General features: G+C 40.4%; 2 long non-coding RNA genes across 2 annotated transcripts; both read right to left on the bottom strand.

Moving 5' to 3' along the window:
• Positions 1 to 198: 198 nt before the first annotated feature.
• On the bottom strand, positions 199 to 4,573 carry LOC134165882 (uncharacterized). Its single transcript, XR_009965680.1, has 2 exons — positions 2,597 to 4,573; positions 199 to 2,252 (listed from the first exon to the last, which is right to left on the bottom strand). It is a non-coding gene; the product is annotated as an uncharacterized LOC134165882 (long non-coding RNA).
• A 1,036-nt stretch (positions 4,574 to 5,609) lies between these two features.
• On the bottom strand, positions 5,610 to 7,052 carry LOC134165883 (uncharacterized). Its single transcript, XR_009965681.1, has 3 exons — positions 6,804 to 7,052; positions 6,533 to 6,694; positions 5,610 to 5,664 (listed from the first exon to the last, which is right to left on the bottom strand). It is a non-coding gene; the product is annotated as an uncharacterized LOC134165883 (long non-coding RNA).
• Positions 7,053 to 19,429: the final 12,377 nt, after the last annotated feature.

The raw sequence follows: 19,429 nt of genomic DNA, 5'->3' as shown, positions 1-19,429 counted from the left end.
TTTTCATCTGTTGTATCAAAAAGGTGAAACTCTATGCTGTGATCAGAGAAAACTGGATTGAGTTCATACAGGAGTTTAGAATCTTAAAAAATTATGAAAGTTATATAAAGTACTTCTGGTTTCTTTAACAAACACAACTGAAATAAAGCTTGAGTACTTAAAATTGTGAATCTTTTTAATACATAACAAGAATCTCAGTTCTTAAATATTAACAACAGAAACTTTATTAGTACAACGGCTGTATGTTACTGTAACAAGATCTTTATTTAAGAGAAAAGCAATAGTGATTAAACTGGAAAGTCTGTGATGTGGTTATTTCATGAGTACCAGAAGTACCAGGACAGAAATGAACCCTAGCAAGGAAACAAAACACAGAACAGTTCTTACTCTGCATTAATGTCTTCCATATAAGGAGGAAATAAAATGTATTGAGAAGAGAATGAGACAGACATAAACACACACAGACCATTTCCCCGAATAAGTGATGGAGTGTTTAAAAATCCCTATCTAGAACAAACAGATCTATGTTAAAAGCCTTCTGTGGAAGATGTTCCATCAATCTGTAGTAAATAAGGATCAGTGTGTCATCAAAGTCTGATTGTTTCCTTATATTCCTCTGTCTAAGAAATGGAATAATTATCCCTTCAGAAGAAATCTTTTGTCTCTTTAGAAGGTCACCTTCTTAGGCATTCATAAAAAGCCCTGAAAACCAAATAGTCCACTCTGTAGTGCTCTGGCAGCTGCAGGGATGCCTTAGTTACACCACCATTTTACTTTAGTAAGCCCCCAAATCTAGCGGGTTTTAGCCTGGATACCACTAGGCTTGTCAGTCAGCCTTCTGCCTAGAGAAATAAACACAGTTTTAATCCAATGTCCTCACTCTCCTTCCCCTCAGCTATAGTTCTTGTCATACTCTCTTAGATACAAAGAACACAAAATCACATTTGAATTCTCCTAAACAGCAAAAAAGGATTTCAGGCAGAAGCAGTCACGCTCACCACTGTAAGTAGGTGGCCTGTTTAGAGTCATCTTTGCTTAGCACCTACTTTGTGCTGAAATTGTCATATTACCTTGTCAGCAACCCTGAAGCAATGCTAATAGATGGATGAGGCAGGGGACAGCTGAAAGACTACTACAAACATCAAGTATACTTGCTGTGGGCAGGATTCCATTTGTGATTGTCAACACTGGTATATATCCTACGTTTTCTAACTGTGTTTCTCCACCTCACATCTGAATTAGATTTCAGAATATCTGAAGTAGCTTAAACAACGCAAAATAAATAAAACCAGCTGTTTGCCATAATTTCTTTCTCTTCAGCTTGGACTCTTTACAGATACATCAGTGAAGCAAATGAAAATGAAATGACCAAGTGGTTACTTATCAGCATAGCATGGAGACTATCATCAAAATATTTGCCTTTTAGAGAGAACTGGCAAGAATAGTGACGATGAAGCTCTGGCATGCACGCTGGAATTGGTTTCTGGTATTCATACCAATAGCGTATCAGCTGCTTTTTGGACATGATTCTGGGAGTTGATAGATTCCCAGTGAGGTGATAAAAGCTTCTTGCTGGCTTCTTAGCCCCATATGTCAAACTGTGGTTTGTAGTGGGGCAGAGGAAGCGAGCACTAGCACTGATGAATTTGCATTAGCTGACTCCAGCCAGGTGTAGTGAAGAATGCTGTTCAGGAGCATTGCTGCTTTTCCATGTATTTCCTTAAAATTCTCCTATAGACAATAACAATGGAATTTTCCCAGGTTATTTGAATATATATGTACACCATATGTAAATGTACATATGTTTGAGGTATTTTCACTGGAGAGGACTTCTGAAAATATAAACATAAAAAGACGAGTTGAAAGAATGTCTGCCTGTCTCCAAATTGAGGAATTAAAGCTCTCCTCCCCTGACAGACTTGTTTTCTTGGTAAGTTAAGACAACTTGCCCTTCTCTTTCCAGCATGAAATGTGTTGATAAGATACCTCTGCTGGCTACTGGAACCTTGAAGTCCACTAACAAAATGGAATAGACTATAAAATGAATGCATTGATAGGGCATCCTTCTCTTCTACCTCCTTGATGCAGCACGTTCAAAACGAGTCCACTTATTCAAGAGTGGACAGTAAATCATCTGTGACATCAGAGGTTATGGACAAAGAAGATGTGAAAGTAGCAGAGGGCTGACCAGCAGCTTTGGCAGATACGATGATAAGAGGACACTGGTGTGAAGCCATACTAAAGTATTTTCACTGTGGAAGCAAAAAGGAAACAAAAGAGACAAATTTTCTTGGCATTTCATAATTTGTGAGCAAAAAAATAGACTGACTTTCATCACAATAAATGGAACTATTTGTAAGATAAGTTATTATGAAGCATAAAAATAAAAGAATCAGACCATAGGTAGTTAGCAGTATTTCTTTTGAATCTAAACCAAAACTGATTTTAAGTCAGAAAGTTTAATTTGATCAACTCCAGAAAACAAATAGAAAAAGACACCGAATCATTTCTTCAGTTTCCCTGGAGCTGTGGGACTGAACTGTCACAAAAGGTTGCCTTTTCCTGCAGGGTTGTGCTGTTGGAAAGATTGACCTACACGGCAGTGGCTCTTCCGGGCAGCCCCTCTTTAGCTTTTTCCTCAGCAGCAGGCTGGTGCTCTGCTCTCAGATCCAGCTTCTCTGAAGCTCCATGCTTTGGGCAGCCATGGCAGCCATAAACACACTCAGGCTCTCAACAACAGCAGGAAGAAATGAAAGGGCAGCTGAATGCCCAGCAGCAGACCATGCAGCCTTCACCCATCCAGTACACAGATGTGACGTGGCTGCTTGAAACCTTTTAGACTTATGCTTATTTCCATGCCTGTAATATACATATGAAATAAAAGGAAATAGAAGGGCAGCAGTGGTGGGAAGTCATTGCTATGGTGAGAAATGACCTCTGTTAGTGATCCCTAGTTTTGGCTGAGCAATAGTGGTCTTTCTATGTGTGTATCTTCATCTTTGAAGTAACAGCACCAGCAAGCACTCACATTATTATTTAAAATAAAATACTGGAGGGTTAAAGTCTTATTAAAATTACTTCCGTGGCACATTTAAACTGAGGACAGCAGTTGAATTTCTGGGAGGAGGCGAGGTACACCTGCCTTGACCCCAGCACGAGGAGTGTGTTTCATGCACAGTGTCCCACTTAGGCATAACATGCTGTAGGGTGTGCTGAGGTTTACCTCAGGCATCCTCAGCCTCTACCACCAGAAATGTCTTTATTCCTGAAAGAGCTTTCAAAGTAGATTGAGCCCACAGATTTCACACTCTAATCAGTTCACACACAACATTACTGTTGTCTTAAAGTTTATTAGGACTCCAGTCTCTTAACATATGGCTCCTGTTTTCCATGGATAACGAGTCTGAAAATGCTGAACTGGAGCATGCTGTTTTGCAATACTATGGTAAACATTCTCATATATATTTAACAGAAGAGTTATCTTTTGATAAACACTGACATGGCTACACATACTAAAGTGGATTAATAAATTCACATCGTGATAAGTGTTCCTGACTAAAGCGGGTATCTACTCAGTTCATTGAAATTGCATATTTACAATATTTGTATTTCATTTTAGCATTCTTTGCCTCAGAGCTTATGCAAAACCAAGCAAGTTTGGTATTTTTTGAGCACACTGTATTCTTAAAGGTTGAAGTGTTAATGATAGTTACTGTTATTTGCAGTTAGCAGCAATTTTCACAGAATATTTACTGGAAGACATCCAAAGGCTTCCTTGCTCTTTAATAGCAGATCTGTACATGTCTGTACTGTACAAATCTGTACTGCAGTGGTGAACTGGTGAGTATTATAGATTGCTACTTACTTGATAATAAGCCTGGGGAAAGAAGCTGAGCTATCTTCATTATCTCAACTAAGACAAGCTTTCCTATTTTTATAGCAGTCTCTTTCACCTGTCCAATCAGTCAAACATGGAGAGTAAAAATGAATATTTGACATGAGATTTCGGGAATGCCTTGTACAATGGTTTTAATATTTTCATCTATCTACTAGCAATACCAAACCTGGAACATTTTAGGATTGCGTTTAGCTTTTCCACAGCTTTCTTCACAGTAGTGACTCATAAGTAGCCTGTCTTCAACTAATGGATCTCTTCCTTGTTTGGTTTCCAAGTGCTGAGGTCCTGCTCTTGTCTTTTCACACATACATTGTATGCTGTTAAATTTCATTCCATTTCTGTTATTCCAGTTGTCACAGTATCTATTCCTTTCCTATATGAGCCTTTAATCCTCTTCTATATTAGTAATATCTCTTAGTGTTTGCTTTCTACAAATTTCATTAGCATACTCTCTTTGTGTCACAGTCATTACTGGAATAATTAAGTAAGACAGATTCCAACAGTGATCCTTTAAGAATCACAGTGAAATCCTTACTTTTCAGAAGCCTAATGGATAGTACCTACAACACATTCTACTGATTAAAACAGTGGTTTTAATCAAGAGAAGTATATTCACTCAAGCCGCTTTACCTTTGGTAAACTTAAGTTGCATTTTATCCCATTTTCCATTTATGTCTACTTACGTAGACATTTTCTTAAAAATGCCTTCTAGAGCCTTGAATATTGTAGAGGTCACTCTAATGTGTTCTGGTTGTCCTTTCTTCCCCTTTCTGAAATACAGGCGAGAGGTTTGCTTTTCACTGGCAATATGCTACCAGTTGGCAGCTCTATTAAAAATCCTTGCTGCTGGACATGCAATTTTATGTGCCAGTTCTTTCAGAACACAGGGACAGAGATTATCGTGTCCCTTCAATTTCAGTGCTTCAAGCTCTATGAGTCTTTCTTCTACCTCACATATGACAATTTCCATTTCTGTAGCTTCATTCCATTTACATGTTACATTTCTCGCTTCTGGATAGTTTTATCTTTAATTGCAAAGTGCCTGGCAAAGCCATTCTTACTAGGATTTATTTTCATAATAAAGGTCCTTTGATTAATCACAGTTCTATGTGAATTATTAGGCTTTGCCACAATAAATAAATAAACCACAGTTGTGGAGTTTTACAGCCAATTCTATATAAAAACTTTACTGTGAAAGGATAGAAACAGTTACGCATCCATGCATGTAATAGTGCTATGACAATGTCGCTATCAGACCATGCACTATTTAGAATACAAATACATCTGAAAATAACTGGATTTGTGAAGAGCAAATGGCAGAACTGAACAGGAAACACTGCAATTAAATGACTTGCAGGATTAGGGATTTCAGTCTGTTATCAGACTATTTCATTCAGGCACCTCCACCACATCCGTCTGAGCTCCACAGGACAGTCTAGTTTTCTGGGAACTGCAAAACTTCACAGATTAGAGTTTAGGATTGTGAGTGGCTTCTCCTGTGAGGTACTTCCTAAGGTAGGGTGAGTTCTCATGGGCTGTTTAGGAAACAGTTATAATTACTGTGAGGGTTTTCCAGGGTAAAGCTCTTAAGAGTCACTGGTCTGGGGCTGTGAATTAGCACAGCGTAATCTTTAGTAACTTGTGCTAACAAATGGACAACTAACAAACAGTCTGTTTCTTTTGTATTTGTCATATGGTAGTTAGCATCCACCAGAAAGCGGATGTAAGCAAATGGCTACTCCATCAGTTTTGGATTATCAGAGAACCTGATGTAAAGAAACTCATGTAAAGAAATAATGAAATATAAACCTTATAAGGATAATCCTGTTTTGAGATTTTTTTTTTTTTTCCTCAAATTGTGCCTGTATCTGGTTTTCTGTGTGCAAATTATTCAGTAGCTGTAATGGCAAGTACAAAGGTTATGTACTGTATATGTAATAACAAGGAGATAAGGGAAAAATTGCAAGACTGTTGATTGGCAAAAAACAATTACACAAGACTCAAAGTAAGAACTAAAGAAATTATATTAAATAAATTGTTATTACTAATTTTCCTAGTTTGAACTCTGTGCACTTGTATATGAAAAATGACGAAGCAAAGTGTCTCCCTTTTACGCTGATTTCCATGATGAAAATGGGGTTCACATAGAGAAAAGCATGAGACAAATAAAGACCAGAATACATGGTGAAGAAAGATTAGAAATAGAATGAATGAGGAATAATTTAGAAAGAAAATGTATACCCAGGGGAAAAAAAAAAAAAGGAAAGAGAGGGAATGAATATGTATGGGAGCAGAAGAAAGAATGGAGGTTAGATTTACAGAATTAAGGGAAAATGGGAGATATTGTGCTCGGCGTTTTCAGCCTGATTTTGATCGGTCCTACAGAGGCTGATTAATAGAAAAATAAAACATCTGTGGGGCACTGAAAGAGGAGGTAATTTATATTTTTAATTTCTTTATGTTCATAATAAGGCTTCCAGGATACAGCAATGTAATGTTAACAGAAGTTACTGTAGGTGACTCTAATTCATTGGGGGGAAAGCCTTTGCATTCCTCACATGGAACTGTGGAACAATACAAGCATTTTAGCAATTCATGTAACAATAGAAAGAGCTCCCCTCTGGAGTATCTTACCTGGTGTCAAAATAGAGCAACCACCAATGTAAGTGCTTTGTACCAGTCCTGGTGCTGTTGATGCTTCTACATGCAATTTAGGCAGCCTTAAACCAAGCAGCAGTGAGGATGAACTGGTTGATATGCATCTCATAATGCAGAAAAGTCCACCCTGATTTTTCACTAGAATAAAAAAAACAAACACAAAAGCTCTCCTTAATTTAATGAAATTACACTAAATTGATATCAGCATAATCAAAAGCAAAGAAAAAACCTCATAAAAGAATCATACCAGTGTGTTTTACCAGCAGGCCAGAACCTGGCTCACAGATGTTCATGTGCAGGCAGATGGTGTGCATATGTAACACATGTAACAGGACAGATATTTAAGCATGTATAATGACTGTTAAAAGCGTAATTGGATTTCCCAGAGGACTTAAAAGGAGGGCTTCAGTATATACTCAGCTATTTTGTTTCAAACTTTGGTGCTTCACTGAATCTTTTCAGGTACCAGTGACTTGACTGTACATACCAGGCACACCCTGAATGTGGCATTTTGTGAAAGACAAGCCAATTTCTGTGTAAACGTGGAACTGGGACACACAATACCCTTCAGTTTCAGTCAAAATGCTGTGGAGGAAGCCACGAGGGCACTTGGCTCCTCAAATTGAGCCCCAAAAGTCACCTAGGGCAAGCAGAGCTCCTGCCTTTCGTATTGCTGCTTCACTGCCTGGGTCCCCTCACTCTCCACTGTTCTTTGTGTCTGACCAATGAAAGCCTAGATTAAACCAATAAAGTATTTCCATTGAAAGAAAACAGCACTGTAGCAGCAGAAAGCTCTGCCTGCTGCCCTGTGCCCCCCAGTTTCCCTCACAGTGTGCCTTCCCTGCCCACAGCAGCCATTTTGCTGATGACAGAGCACTACCCCCCGAGCCCGCAGCTTAGTCTCTGTGATGTCTAGGGGCTGGTATGTTCCTCTGGGCAAGGTGAAGGAGATTTCCATGGCAGCTTTCTCACTTGTGTGCGGTTTGGGGTTGCTCAGGGGTCCTTGCATACTGCCTGTCATGGTGCTATGGCAGGGCCCTCTCCACCCCTGCACCACAGTGAAGGGGCTGAGGTGGGAAAAATAACATGGCTGCCTCGGGGGAAACTGAGGCACAGTGCTGCGGCTGGGGAGAAGAGCTGCGTGTGGCACCCTTGGAGATGAAAATTGCCCAGGAAGAAAGGAAGAAATAGGAAAAAAAACACCAAAATGCGGAGTAGCTAAAGTGGGCATTGCTTGGTGGGGAGCCATTATTCACGCTCCTGTGTTTAGGCCTCGTGTCTCTGCCCTGTGCAGCGAGGACAAGAGATGAGCACCAAGGGCCACCACAGCACATGTGCCAGCAGCTGCCATTGCTGGAGATCCACACAGGAAGCGTGAGCCCATGCTTCACAGAGGTGCTGCCTCAGCTGAAGCATGGCATGGCTGTCCCTGAGGCGGCAAGAGGAGCGCTCTCACCAGCCTGGCAGATGGTGCAGGGCGGCAGCACGCAGGAGGAGCAGACAGCGCTGGGAGGATACCAGGCTTCAGGAGAAGAAATTGCTGAGGAAAAGGTTAGGTTTTTTTAACTAGGGAGGGTTTTTTTTGTGGGTCTTCTGCCATTGCGAGTGTCACCGCAGCTAAGAACTGTCGTAGCACTTGCTGTGTAGTACCTGGAGTTGTGGCAGCAGCTGTGGTAGCTGCTATGGTAGCTGCCGTGGCTTGGTCTGACTAAAATTCAGGGATAAAAATGAGAGTGGGAGAAAAAGGAGGGCTAAACCTGGGGGTTATATTCCCTTCAAAATGGCCTCCTAGAGCAGTCTGCGCTGCAGTCCTTCCTTGGGAAGGACTTCCTTAGCCTGGCACTGCAGAGCTTTTAGTCCATGGCATTGACACATTTTGTTTGCCAGCCACAGTCCTCCCTGGTTGGAGCGAATGTGCTGCCGATGGTGTCTCTTGTAATAAAAGTTTGCTGTGTTTCGGGTGGATCTAGATAAAGAATGCATGGAATGGGTTTGGGAGGGATGGTGGTGGTGGTGGTGTGTTTTTCGACAGAGTGCTGTTTCTAGAAATGCAAATTAAACTGGACAGTTCTGTCAAGACAATGTTGCGAGTTTCTGCTAGATCTTACTCCTTTATGCCAGGCATTTACTGTTTGTTTTTGTCACAGTGGCAGGTGGAAGGCTTCATATGGATAAAAGTGTTCATGGCTAGCATTAATTAGCAGAATATTATGGATTAGGTGGGTGTTCCATGTACAAGGGCAGAAGCAAAGCAAAACGGATGAAGAGAAGCAAAAGGCTGCAGTGATTAATTTGTCCTAATGCTGGTTCTGTTCACAGTGACCTGTGAAATCAACAAAGCTTTTAGGGTTTCCATCACATCAGGCATATTAATAAAGAAAAATGTAAATGTCCAACACATTTGGAAAAAAAAAAGAGTTGAAAGCACTGTTTCAGGAATTGCAGCCAGGTCCAGAACAAACTACTGCCTCTGTGTACATGGGCCTGGTTTCATAGTCCATATTCCTGAGGGCTTCTTGATTTATTGGGTTCTTGAGATGGTTGGAAATCATCTAGTTAACGTCACTAGTGACAGCAAATTGCTTTCCATAGCTAAACATTTTTCAGACTTCTTTTCAGTTATATGGGGTCTACTCTGTATGTTTTGCTTGAGTTCCCGGATGACTTTGTAGAAACAGACAGTATGATTTTAATTAATAAGTGGCAAGGAACTCAGGATAGAAATAGAATCCTACAGAAGTATTTTTGTTGTGCTTTATTATATGGACAAATCCCCAAAGGAGACTTTTAATGTCCTAGTTTTCCTCTTTGAATATTCTTATATTCTTCTTTAAGTAGAATCCAGTTTGAACAGAGGTTAGTGCACATGATGTCTGGTGGGGTCATTTTGCTGTCATTTGTAACTGCACTTGCCTGTAGCATTCTTTCTCTTTGTTGGTAAAATGGTGTATTTTTGACCCTACGCTTCCCTTTTTTCTCTCTGTTGCCAGCAGGCTGTGTGCAGTGCTAGCACAGCCAGAGTAATCCCATAGATTCTCCTGCACTGAATTCCTTATGAAACCTGTAGCCTAGCAGGGCATGCCAGGCTATGGAGCAAAGTGTTGCTGCTGTTTCCTCTATACCACAGTGGTACATCTTCCTTTCTGGAGACCAGTCTTACACTGTGAGCTGCATTTAGGATGGCAAAAGACTAAGTACATTTGGGTATTTTGCTACATGCAAAGCTGTAGGTGTGCAAGCAACTGAGCTGCAAAGTAAAGCATCTCTCAAATCTTCTCTAATCAGAACTAGATGCCAGGTCAGGGAGATGCAAGTCACATCTCATCCATCCTTTGTCAAGAATAGGGCAACAATAAGATAAATTTAGTCCCAAATACAAATACACAGTCACTTGCCTGTCTCCATACAGCTGCTGTTACAGAAAGTGTTTGTTCTGTCTGCATAGTTTCCAGACTTTGAAATCTCAGTTACAGTCTATTTCCCAATGCCCTGTTACCTTCATACACGTTTAATTTTCCCTGGGCTCTCTGTAAGCAAGTTGGTATAGATGATTGGAAATAACAATTCAGTTCTTTCTAAAGAGAGCTGGCATTAAATCTGTTTTGAGTGCTTTTCATGCTGAATACTCAAGATGATGGCTTGCATGACTTCTGTTTTCTAAAACAGAGTGCTGAATATATTTTATGAGACCAATAATGGACCAAAGAACAATGATTTTAGGCTGATGTATCTCATTTCATCCTAGTGAAGTGATGGTGGAACTATCCAAGTATAATCTTATGCAAATATACTTGGCTTTTTATAGGAAGAGGATCTATTTGTATTCATTCTCTAAAGATGCATTGACAGTACATGACATACATTATTTCAATTTGAATGTACTTAGTCTGTGCAGTGCTTTTCTCAATCTTGTGGAGGGGTGGGATGGTGGCTGTGCTAGCCTGGGAAAAGGTTGCTTTCATCCCAGAACATGGGACTAAAACAAGTTGGAATTTTCTAAATTAGTTCCCTGTGTTCACTACAAAGCCTGGAAAATAGCTTTACAAGTGTAACTGTGGCACCAGGAGGTTTAAGAACTGAGCATTTGCAAGTAGGGGATACTAGAGATTGATGCTTGTCAAACTACAACGTGTTAGCTGCAGCAATGAAGCAGAACATTGTTATTGCCCTCCTATATGCACCAGCAGTTCTCAGCCTTGTTTATTTGGCTCTTCTTGCAGTGGGATTTACCTTGGTTTGAAACAGAGCCAAGTTCTGTCTGAAGGCTGTGGGATGGTTTATAACACGTCGTGTCACCTTTGAATCAGTAGATGGAGCTCCAAGATAGATCGTTCTAGCCCTGAAGCGTTGCAATCAATTAAACATACAGCTGTTAAGAGACGACAGTAATTACAAGACTAAATTATATCCTTAAATAATCGCTAGGGATTTATACATCTTATTCTACAAATCTTATCGTACATACATGGAGGTTTGTTAGAGGGAGAAATTACATTCATTTTGTGCCTCTCTGCCAGATCTCTTTGGTGTCTTTCCAAAGTGTTTAGAAGACTCTGAATGATAGCCAAAGTCATACGTGTAGCCTTGGCTTCAGTGTTTTATCTTTAGCTGCCTGTCACAGTCTAGTTTATAGAAAACTGCTTATGATAATGGGCTTTAATTTTCAGTCTTAAATTCAGTGCATTTTTCCCATATAATATGAACAGTTAGTATTGACTTCCATGTTTTCTACACTTCACCATTTTGGCCCTTGGTCTCCCAGATTATGGTCTATATTTAGTACTACAATCATTGTTCAAAAATCTAACCCTCTAATGCACTTTTCATTATTCTTCAGATTGTCTTTGACCTCAATTGTTCACAGATTTGCTAATTGTTCCCACTGTTTAAATGCATCACTTAGAATTCCAAGAGGTGGAGACTGCTGAGTGCCTGCCTGATTAAAACCTGCTTTGAGTAAACTGGTAGAAACATCAACAATAAGAATTACCCCCTTAAACTGTGGTGTCTAGAAAAGAAGCAGTTTACCAACAATATTGTGATTGTGGCAGCAGTAAAAGGGAAACTGCCAGAGCACAAATAAACGGTCTTAAAGTCATTAGTGATTGAGGATATGACAGGAATGACAGTTTGTTTTGTGAGAATTGGATCTTTAGTAAGATAGTTGTCAGATACATACAAATTAATCATAACACATCAAGAAGAATGCAATGCCACTTCCTTTTGGGTAAGTGAAATTAGGCAGAGTTAGAAGGTTATGAGAACAGGCACAGCTTTTTGGTGGTGAAAAACAAGCTAAGGATTGATTCTTATAGGAGACCTGGGTTAGGTCTGAATTAATGTCCTAACCCTAATTAATTTCCCATCCCATGTTGTAAATGGGATGGTAAATGCTGATGGCTTTGTCTTATATTTGGCTGTCTGATAACTTCCTGAGGTACCAGTGAAATCAGGGTGTCTCTACTAATTTATTGAGACTCTGGCTGCATCCTGTTAGTTAAAAAACTATGTATTTGCTTCTTCTGATGTGTGAGAAATCCACAGAGAAGCATTAGCAATATTATATATTAATGTAAAAGGAAATTAATGGTGATATGAGCTAATAGCTGGGCTTTGAACTTTGACGGCAATAGGAAAGATTTCTTGCTTGTTCTTCCCACTCAGACAGAGGGATAATAATCTTCAGGAAGGATGCTGGGACCTAGTTTTGGGAATCCTGGGAATGTGAATTGTTAGAGAGGACAAATCACACACCCTGGGGACCTGTTTCCATCTTCACTTAGATTCCTTGTGGTGATTCTCCCAAGGCTGCACCTCACACTGCATCCCAGTTTACCTTCCTGTGCCTCTGGCAGAATGTAACCCAGCTTTGGGAGAAGAGCAGATTGATATTGAAAATGATCGGACACAGATTTATTTTGAGTGGTTTTTGGAAAGCACATTCATTACAGCCAGAGTGTGCAGCTGACAGTGAATGCTGAATAGTGTTACCTCCCATGAGAACAGTGCTGAGAGGTAGAGGACAAAACCCCTTACTTAGCTCCCTGCTCCAGCATGCTGCGGGCCCTGCTGCAGGCTAGCAGGAAAATGCAGATGTGTTGCCTTCTATGAGTCTCTGCTGCAACATGGCTGTACTTTAGGGAACCATCTCTCTCCTCTTCCACTGACCTTGGAGGATGCTGAAGAGTCTGTGCTTGTAAAGAGCTGGGCTCTGTTTGCTAGAGTTTCGCAGTGGAAATTTTCTCTGAGGTTCTGCAGAGTTTTCCTGCTGTGAAATATTTATGAAAATGTTTGGCTGAGCTTCTGAGGCCCTGTGAATCCCCAAGAGAGCTGCATGCAGGATTCAGGACTTCCATTGACACCATTTGCAGCTGACTTTCACCAAAACCCATGTGTATCCCCCCCCCCCCCCAAAAAAAACCAAAAAAATCAACCACAAAAAACTAAAAACTTCAAAGGAGAAGGCTTTAAAGAAAGGAAATTAATGGGGGGAAAAGCAACACACTTCTTTAAGTTTAAACTTAAACGGGGAAGAAGTTCAGGTTAGATATAGGGAAGAAGTTCTTCACTCTGAGGGTGGTGAGTCACTGGAACAGGTTGCCTCAAGAGGTGGTGCAAGCTCCATCCCTGGCAGCGTTCAAGGCCAGTTTGAACAGAGCAGTGACATGGTCTGGTGTGAGGTGTCCCTGTCCATGGGAGAGGGGTTGGAACTAGATGATGTTAAGGTCCTTTCCAACCCAAACCATTTTGTGATCCTATGATTCTGCTGTTTGAAAATCCAGTTCCACTCAACTATAATGCTTGGTATTCAGAACTGTGGCTAATTTTTCAGCTATGTTTTGTACTGCAGTCCAGCTTTGCTATTAAAACCCACTCTTCCATCCTGCCTTGGAAGAGAGATGGCTCTGTTGAGAATAACACAGAACATGTATATTGGATTTCTTTTTTTTTTTTTTTTTTTTAAAAGAAGTTAAAATAGCAATAGGAACCTTGTCAGAGAGCACTGGCTGGGGAGCAGCTTGGAAAAGCTAATAGCCTTTGGCTTTGCCTGTGACCTGGCCTCACAGGTTAGGTGACATGGTCTAGGGTGATGTGTCACTGCCCAAGGCAGAGGGTTGGAACTGGATGATCTTAAGGTCCTTTTCAACCCAAGCCATTCTATGATTCTATGATTCTATGAAATACCCTCAGTGTTGATTGTTAATTTTTAATTATTGAAGGTAAATATAGCTAAGTATAGCATTTCAATTAAAGGAATATCTAAAATACATTAATGGTGAAATTTCCATATTTTAAAATCCTTTGGGATTTTTTGAAAGAAGGACAGCCATATATATGATGAAGTTTATGATGGAGTTTATGACGAAGCAGAGAAGCCAGATGATTTTGGTAAGAAAGTGCTACAGAGTCCATTCTGAATTCTTAAGCCACCACAGATTAACTTGACCATGAACTAAATGATCAGAGCTAGTTCAGTCTCAATGTACCTATGTGGAGGTACCTATATGAACAGCCCCTGCAGGGAGAAAAGTAGACAGGGAAACGCTTTCTATGTAAAATATTTCATTTCTTCAGGTTGACTGTCTTTGCATGAAGTGGAAAAGTCAGCTGAATGAGAATGATGATATCAAGAAGTTACACAGGAAAAAAGAAATACAGGATAAATCAGGAGGCTTTGACATTTCCCTTTTCACCTGGCATAACCAGCAGAGTAGCAAGCACTCATTACAAACAGTGCTCTAGGAGAAATTCTCCTGGAAAGATACTGAATGTTCATTTTTTACATTGCACCACCTGCCCGAAGGCCAAACCTGTCCAGAATTTTAAACAAGCAGTCCCAGGCAAAAGTGTTAAAACCAGCTACAACTTACTTGTTTTTTTCTGAAGTAGGTACAGTTTGCTCACAGACACTGCAGTTTGCAGGGAGCTTGCTCTTGTATGTTTGTTAATGTGGGTAAAAAATCCACTACGGAGCTAAAATATAGCAGCAACAGGAGGGAAATACTAAGGGGAGGGGGCCCATGTGCTACTGATAGAAGAAAACATTATTCTATATATCATATCCTTTCTTCTACATCCTGTCAGCAGGACACACAGACATTGAACACTCTCTGGACAGAAAACAAGAGCTGTTAGCACAAAACTGCATGACAGCACTGCTGCTCCCTCTTAATGCTTTGTCTTTCTGCAGCCTCTGCCTGGGAATCCTGAAGGCCTCTGATCGTTTCCTCCTTTATCATCCTTCAGGACTGGAAAGGTTTCAAAGGAATTAGGGAAAAGCAAAGAAATAATGAGACAAATTTAGCAACAGAATTCCAGCTCCTCTCATAAAATTCTTGCAGCTTTAGCTGGAATTTTAAGGCAAATATTAATGGCCTGATGAGACTTAGAGTCATGGGAGTGTTTTTAGATAGCAATAGCATTGATAATACAGTGAATGATTCAGGAAGTGATCCCCTTTAGACTGAGACTTCAAAGGTAGACAGGTTAGGCTCATTTACTGGAGAAACAGCCCATGTGAAATAATACGCCTGAAATCTCTGACCAAGGAGATAGCTTATTTCAGAGAGAGCCACCCAAGACCTCAGGCAGTGTAAATCAGCATAGCATGATGATCGATTCCTGGGGAAACATAATTGGGTTGTGTATCCCCTCCACTCCATTTCTTGAGAGAGGAAAGGACAGGCCAGTTCTTGTGAAGAGGAGAGAAGCTGTCACAAGTAGAAGTCTACAGTACTGACAGATGAAAGAAAAGAAATTTGTCTGTCAAGGATTCAAAACCAGTTTAAAACAATAAAAAATTGCATTTTAGCTGCTTGTTTTCAAGGAAGTGTCCTAAAAAGGCTGATCAAAAACTCCATCCCACTTTGCAGTACAAAAGATTATGTAAAATTATACCATTTTCAGTGGAAAATTGTAGGCAGAAAAAAGCAAAAGACCTCGGCTCTCATTCTGCAGAGTAATTACTCAGAGATACCTAGTCAATAGCTTTGTTCTGTCAGAGATCATGATAACATACAGGAAGATAAAGCCAGACAGACTGTTTGGCTCGACATCATTAATATAAACCCCACCATTTAGAAACTACCTCTCCAGATAGAAATCTGCTAATGAGCCATGATTCAGTTATATTCCTAATCAGGAGAATGTCTTCCAAGCTGCAGTCTAACTGGGCACTATTCTGCTTCATATGTCTCAAAGACCAATTAAGCAGTTTGTGTTCAGCTATGCTCGAGATAACGAATGTACTGGTACAAAAATGCTTAATTTTCCATTTTGAAGAGAAAAACAGCTTATGTTGTGCTCCGTTCAGTAAAAAGCCAAACTGGATGATTCATGGGGCCTCTCTAAATGGAGTTGTACAAGGAAGAGAGCAGAGCAATTGTAAGTCAGGTTGGGAGCATGACAGTTACCAAGATCTGCTGCTGAAGAAATTGGTGCCTAACCTGATTTTGCAGCATGTCAGTCACAGTATGCTAATGCCACAGTCTTTAGTGGGCTTCCACCAGAGATAAATTTGGTCCACTTAACTTAGCTAGAAGGTCTAGAAGGGGTGAGGTCCTGTCAGTAAAACCTGGGAACGGCTGGGAAACATAAATTCATCCACTAATATAAAGCAGGACTTTGTAACTCTCTTCTCTCCTCACAGCCACATGGATCTACTTCAGGCAGCTTTTTTTAACCAGGTCTGAACTCTGCATGAAAATCTTCACTGACTGAGTTTAAATTAAATCCTATCGAGCCTTGCAAAGAGAAAATACAGAGGAAATCCTAAAGCAGAAATATCCATATGGATCAGAATAGAATCCAACCTAGGCACCAGACTTCAAACAGTGAACTACTATTTTAATAAATAGCATTTTGAGGAAGATCAGTAAAAAGCTTTCATAAAGGTTCTCTTTCTCTCCTAGTATAAGCAGGCAAGCCATTTCACTTCAGTCAGAGAAGAATCGTCATCTCTGCATCTTAATGTTAAGGCTTAATTGATATTAGAACATTTATCAGCCCAGGTTTCTCCCCAAAGAAACTGGGGTTTATGTCTTTGTCCAGTAAAGATTAAAGAGAATGTGTGAAAAACAAGGAAAAAAGCTCTTTGTTTATGTCTGTGAAAACCTTTTGTTGCCAGATATTTTGCAGATATTTCATCACAGACTGTTTCCTGATGGCTTGAATTCTGATTACTTATCCTCAAGAAGTCAATGTGATATTAGTTCCACTGATCTTGTTGACTTTGCTTTCATGTGCAGCAGGTAACGCTGGGGAAAAGCAGAAAAGATGGAGTCATTACAGATTCTGAAAGAAGTAAAAACAAACACCCACCACAGAACACTTGGAAGAACATAGGAGACCCTGCAGCACAGCTCTGCTGGAACAACCCACTCATCCCCACAAGCTTTATCTTTCTGAGTGGAAAATTTGCATGGCAATACAGACAAGCTTGTGTGAGAGGTGCAGACTAAAGCCTGCGGGTACAGGCAAGCAAGTCAGGGCTTTCCAGCAAGAGACACCTAGTAAATGCACAATGCTGGACAGAAAATCTTGATGGATTCCAGCTCCCTGATCTACCCAGTTTTGAGGGACATGTCGCTCTAGGTAAGCATTAGGCTCTGTCCCCATATTTCAGTTTTATGAACCAGCTGTAGAATGGGCAGGGTTTTCAGTGGTATTTAGATGCTGGAAGCCCAGATGTCCAGGGAGAGGAGATAATTAGTTCCAATGGAAGTGAGGCAGGTTGTTCCTACTAGGAAAAGTATGACACTAGATGCCTATCTCTGTTCTGAAGTAATTTTGAAAGTCTGACCCTCATTTTATTTAGCTCAGGTTGCCCAAGCCCTTGTTCTAAACACTGCAACTCCCAGGCTGGACTCAGGAAAATCTAAGTTAATCAAAGGTGATTAGTAAAGTTGATTAGTAAAGTGGCCATCAGGAAATGCAAAGCAGACACACTCCCTCCTGCTCCCACAATCCTCCACAATCCTCTTAACATATCCACATGGAGCAAGCCGCATATGTACCTACATGTCTTCCTATGTATAATTGCAAGGCACAAGGAGATTCCTCACCTGGAAATATCTGTGATTTTGCTTCATCATTATGCTCTATAGGGTGTAGCAAATTTGATCTTTTTCAATTGTGAGCTCAATACTGCAACTCCTTATTAAAAAGTGGTTCCTCTTTCCTGAAGCATCCAGAGATTCCTGGCATGAGAAGGTTCCTGTCTGCGATAAAGTTTTTCACAAATTGAGGCTGCAAAGGAAAACCTGTTTCATCCAGTTTATTCTTCAGCTTATTTGTTACATGGTAGAATGCTTAGATAGAATGCAAGGGAGAGAACAGGAGCTCTGGTGCTTAGAGAAGAGCATATAGGTGACCTTAATTTTGCAGATTCCCAAGGTATCAGTCAATTGAAATGCAAAGGTTTTGCAGCAAAACCATGGCATACATGACTGACATATCAATGGAACTACAGGTGGACAACCTAACTGTTACTAGATAGTTTTCCCTATGCAGTGCTTAAAAGCTAAGGCACTGCCACTGAAAAACAGCAAGGGAAGCCAGAGAGGGAAAACATGCACACACATCTCTGCATATTTCAGATGGTGGAATTGGAGGATCTTATTCACAGCATGTGCCAGTAATTGCTATTTCACAGTTCTCCAAACTACATTAGGTTTTGCATTCCTGCATTTGCACATTGATAGCTTTGCACTTATGTCCCCTCAAAGCCACATTTCCTCCAAAATCTAATATTTCCAAGGAGAGACTTGCCAAGCTGTGCTAATACATAGCTCTGCATGCTCAGATGCTGACATTCTTATGACCCATTAATAATCCTACTGGCTAAGTGCCATGTTAAGAGATTGAGTGTTGATTTGATAGAACCAGAAGATGAAACCAGGTGTCCAAGCTTTGATACTTGTCTCTTACAGCTGGATTTGTATACCATCACAAAATCTCTCCATTAAAAGATATTGGCATCTCCTAATGAATAAAAAAAAAAACAAAAAGACAAGGGCAGGACTTCATATGAGAGAAGAAAGGTAAAGAAAAGCCAATGAAGTATTTTGCCTGGCTAACATACAGATGCAGAATAACTGGGTTTGAATTCAGAGTGGCACCTCTAAAGCCAGGACTGAATGAGCAGGTATTTTGGGGGATGACTTTTTCCACCCCAGCCTGTCAGAAAGGTTGAAGCAGTCAGGGTGCATGGTCATTCCTACCACTACAGGTAGAGCAGCTATGAGGGGAAAGCTGACTGTCTATTGATTTGTTAACTAACCCTCCCCTACCTGGAAGAGTTCCTCTGCTGAATATAACAGGAATATTTTTATTTCCTCTGAGGCATGATTTAAGGCTCCTGCAGAATTCAGAAGAGCTGTGTAATGTGAAAAAAAAAGAGAAGGGACTTTACAAAATGCAAGGAAATGCAGAGTAGGTGAAAATAAAGCTGAGTGGGGTGATAGTGGGGAATATAAGGAAATGCAAGCGTGATCCTTGCTAAGGCAGCAATCCAGACTTTATTAATGTCTACTAATATTCTCCCTTGTTTTCAGTGGTCTTTAACCAACTCCATATCTGGATCAATAGAGTTTCTTTTACCAGTTTCCCAGTGTACAAGCACCACTGGTGCTAAGAACTAGAAACACAGGACATAACAGTGGTGTTGTTCCCCTCACAGAGTGCTCTGTACCATTGTGGAGAACCCACCAACCTACTCAAGGTGATTTGCAAAGAGATTTTCTGTGGTGTCAGCACAGCTGTGTTTCAGGGAATGAAATGAGAGGGTAAATTATTGAGGCAAGAGGGGTAAAACTTTTCTGAAGAACTAACTTAACTACCTAGTTAGAATTTGTTATATGGCAGATAGGCCAG

The sequence above is a fragment of the Pezoporus occidentalis genome, unplaced genomic scaffold, assembly GCF_034315485.1.
Source record: "Pezoporus occidentalis ecotype Australia unplaced genomic scaffold, CSIRO_AGI_Poc_V1 ctg25, whole genome shotgun sequence".
NCBI lineage: Eukaryota > Metazoa > Chordata > Aves > Psittaciformes > Psittacidae > Pezoporus > Pezoporus occidentalis.
Note: the sequence above shows the minus strand (reverse complement) of the source record. Positions and strands in the feature narration are given on the sequence as shown.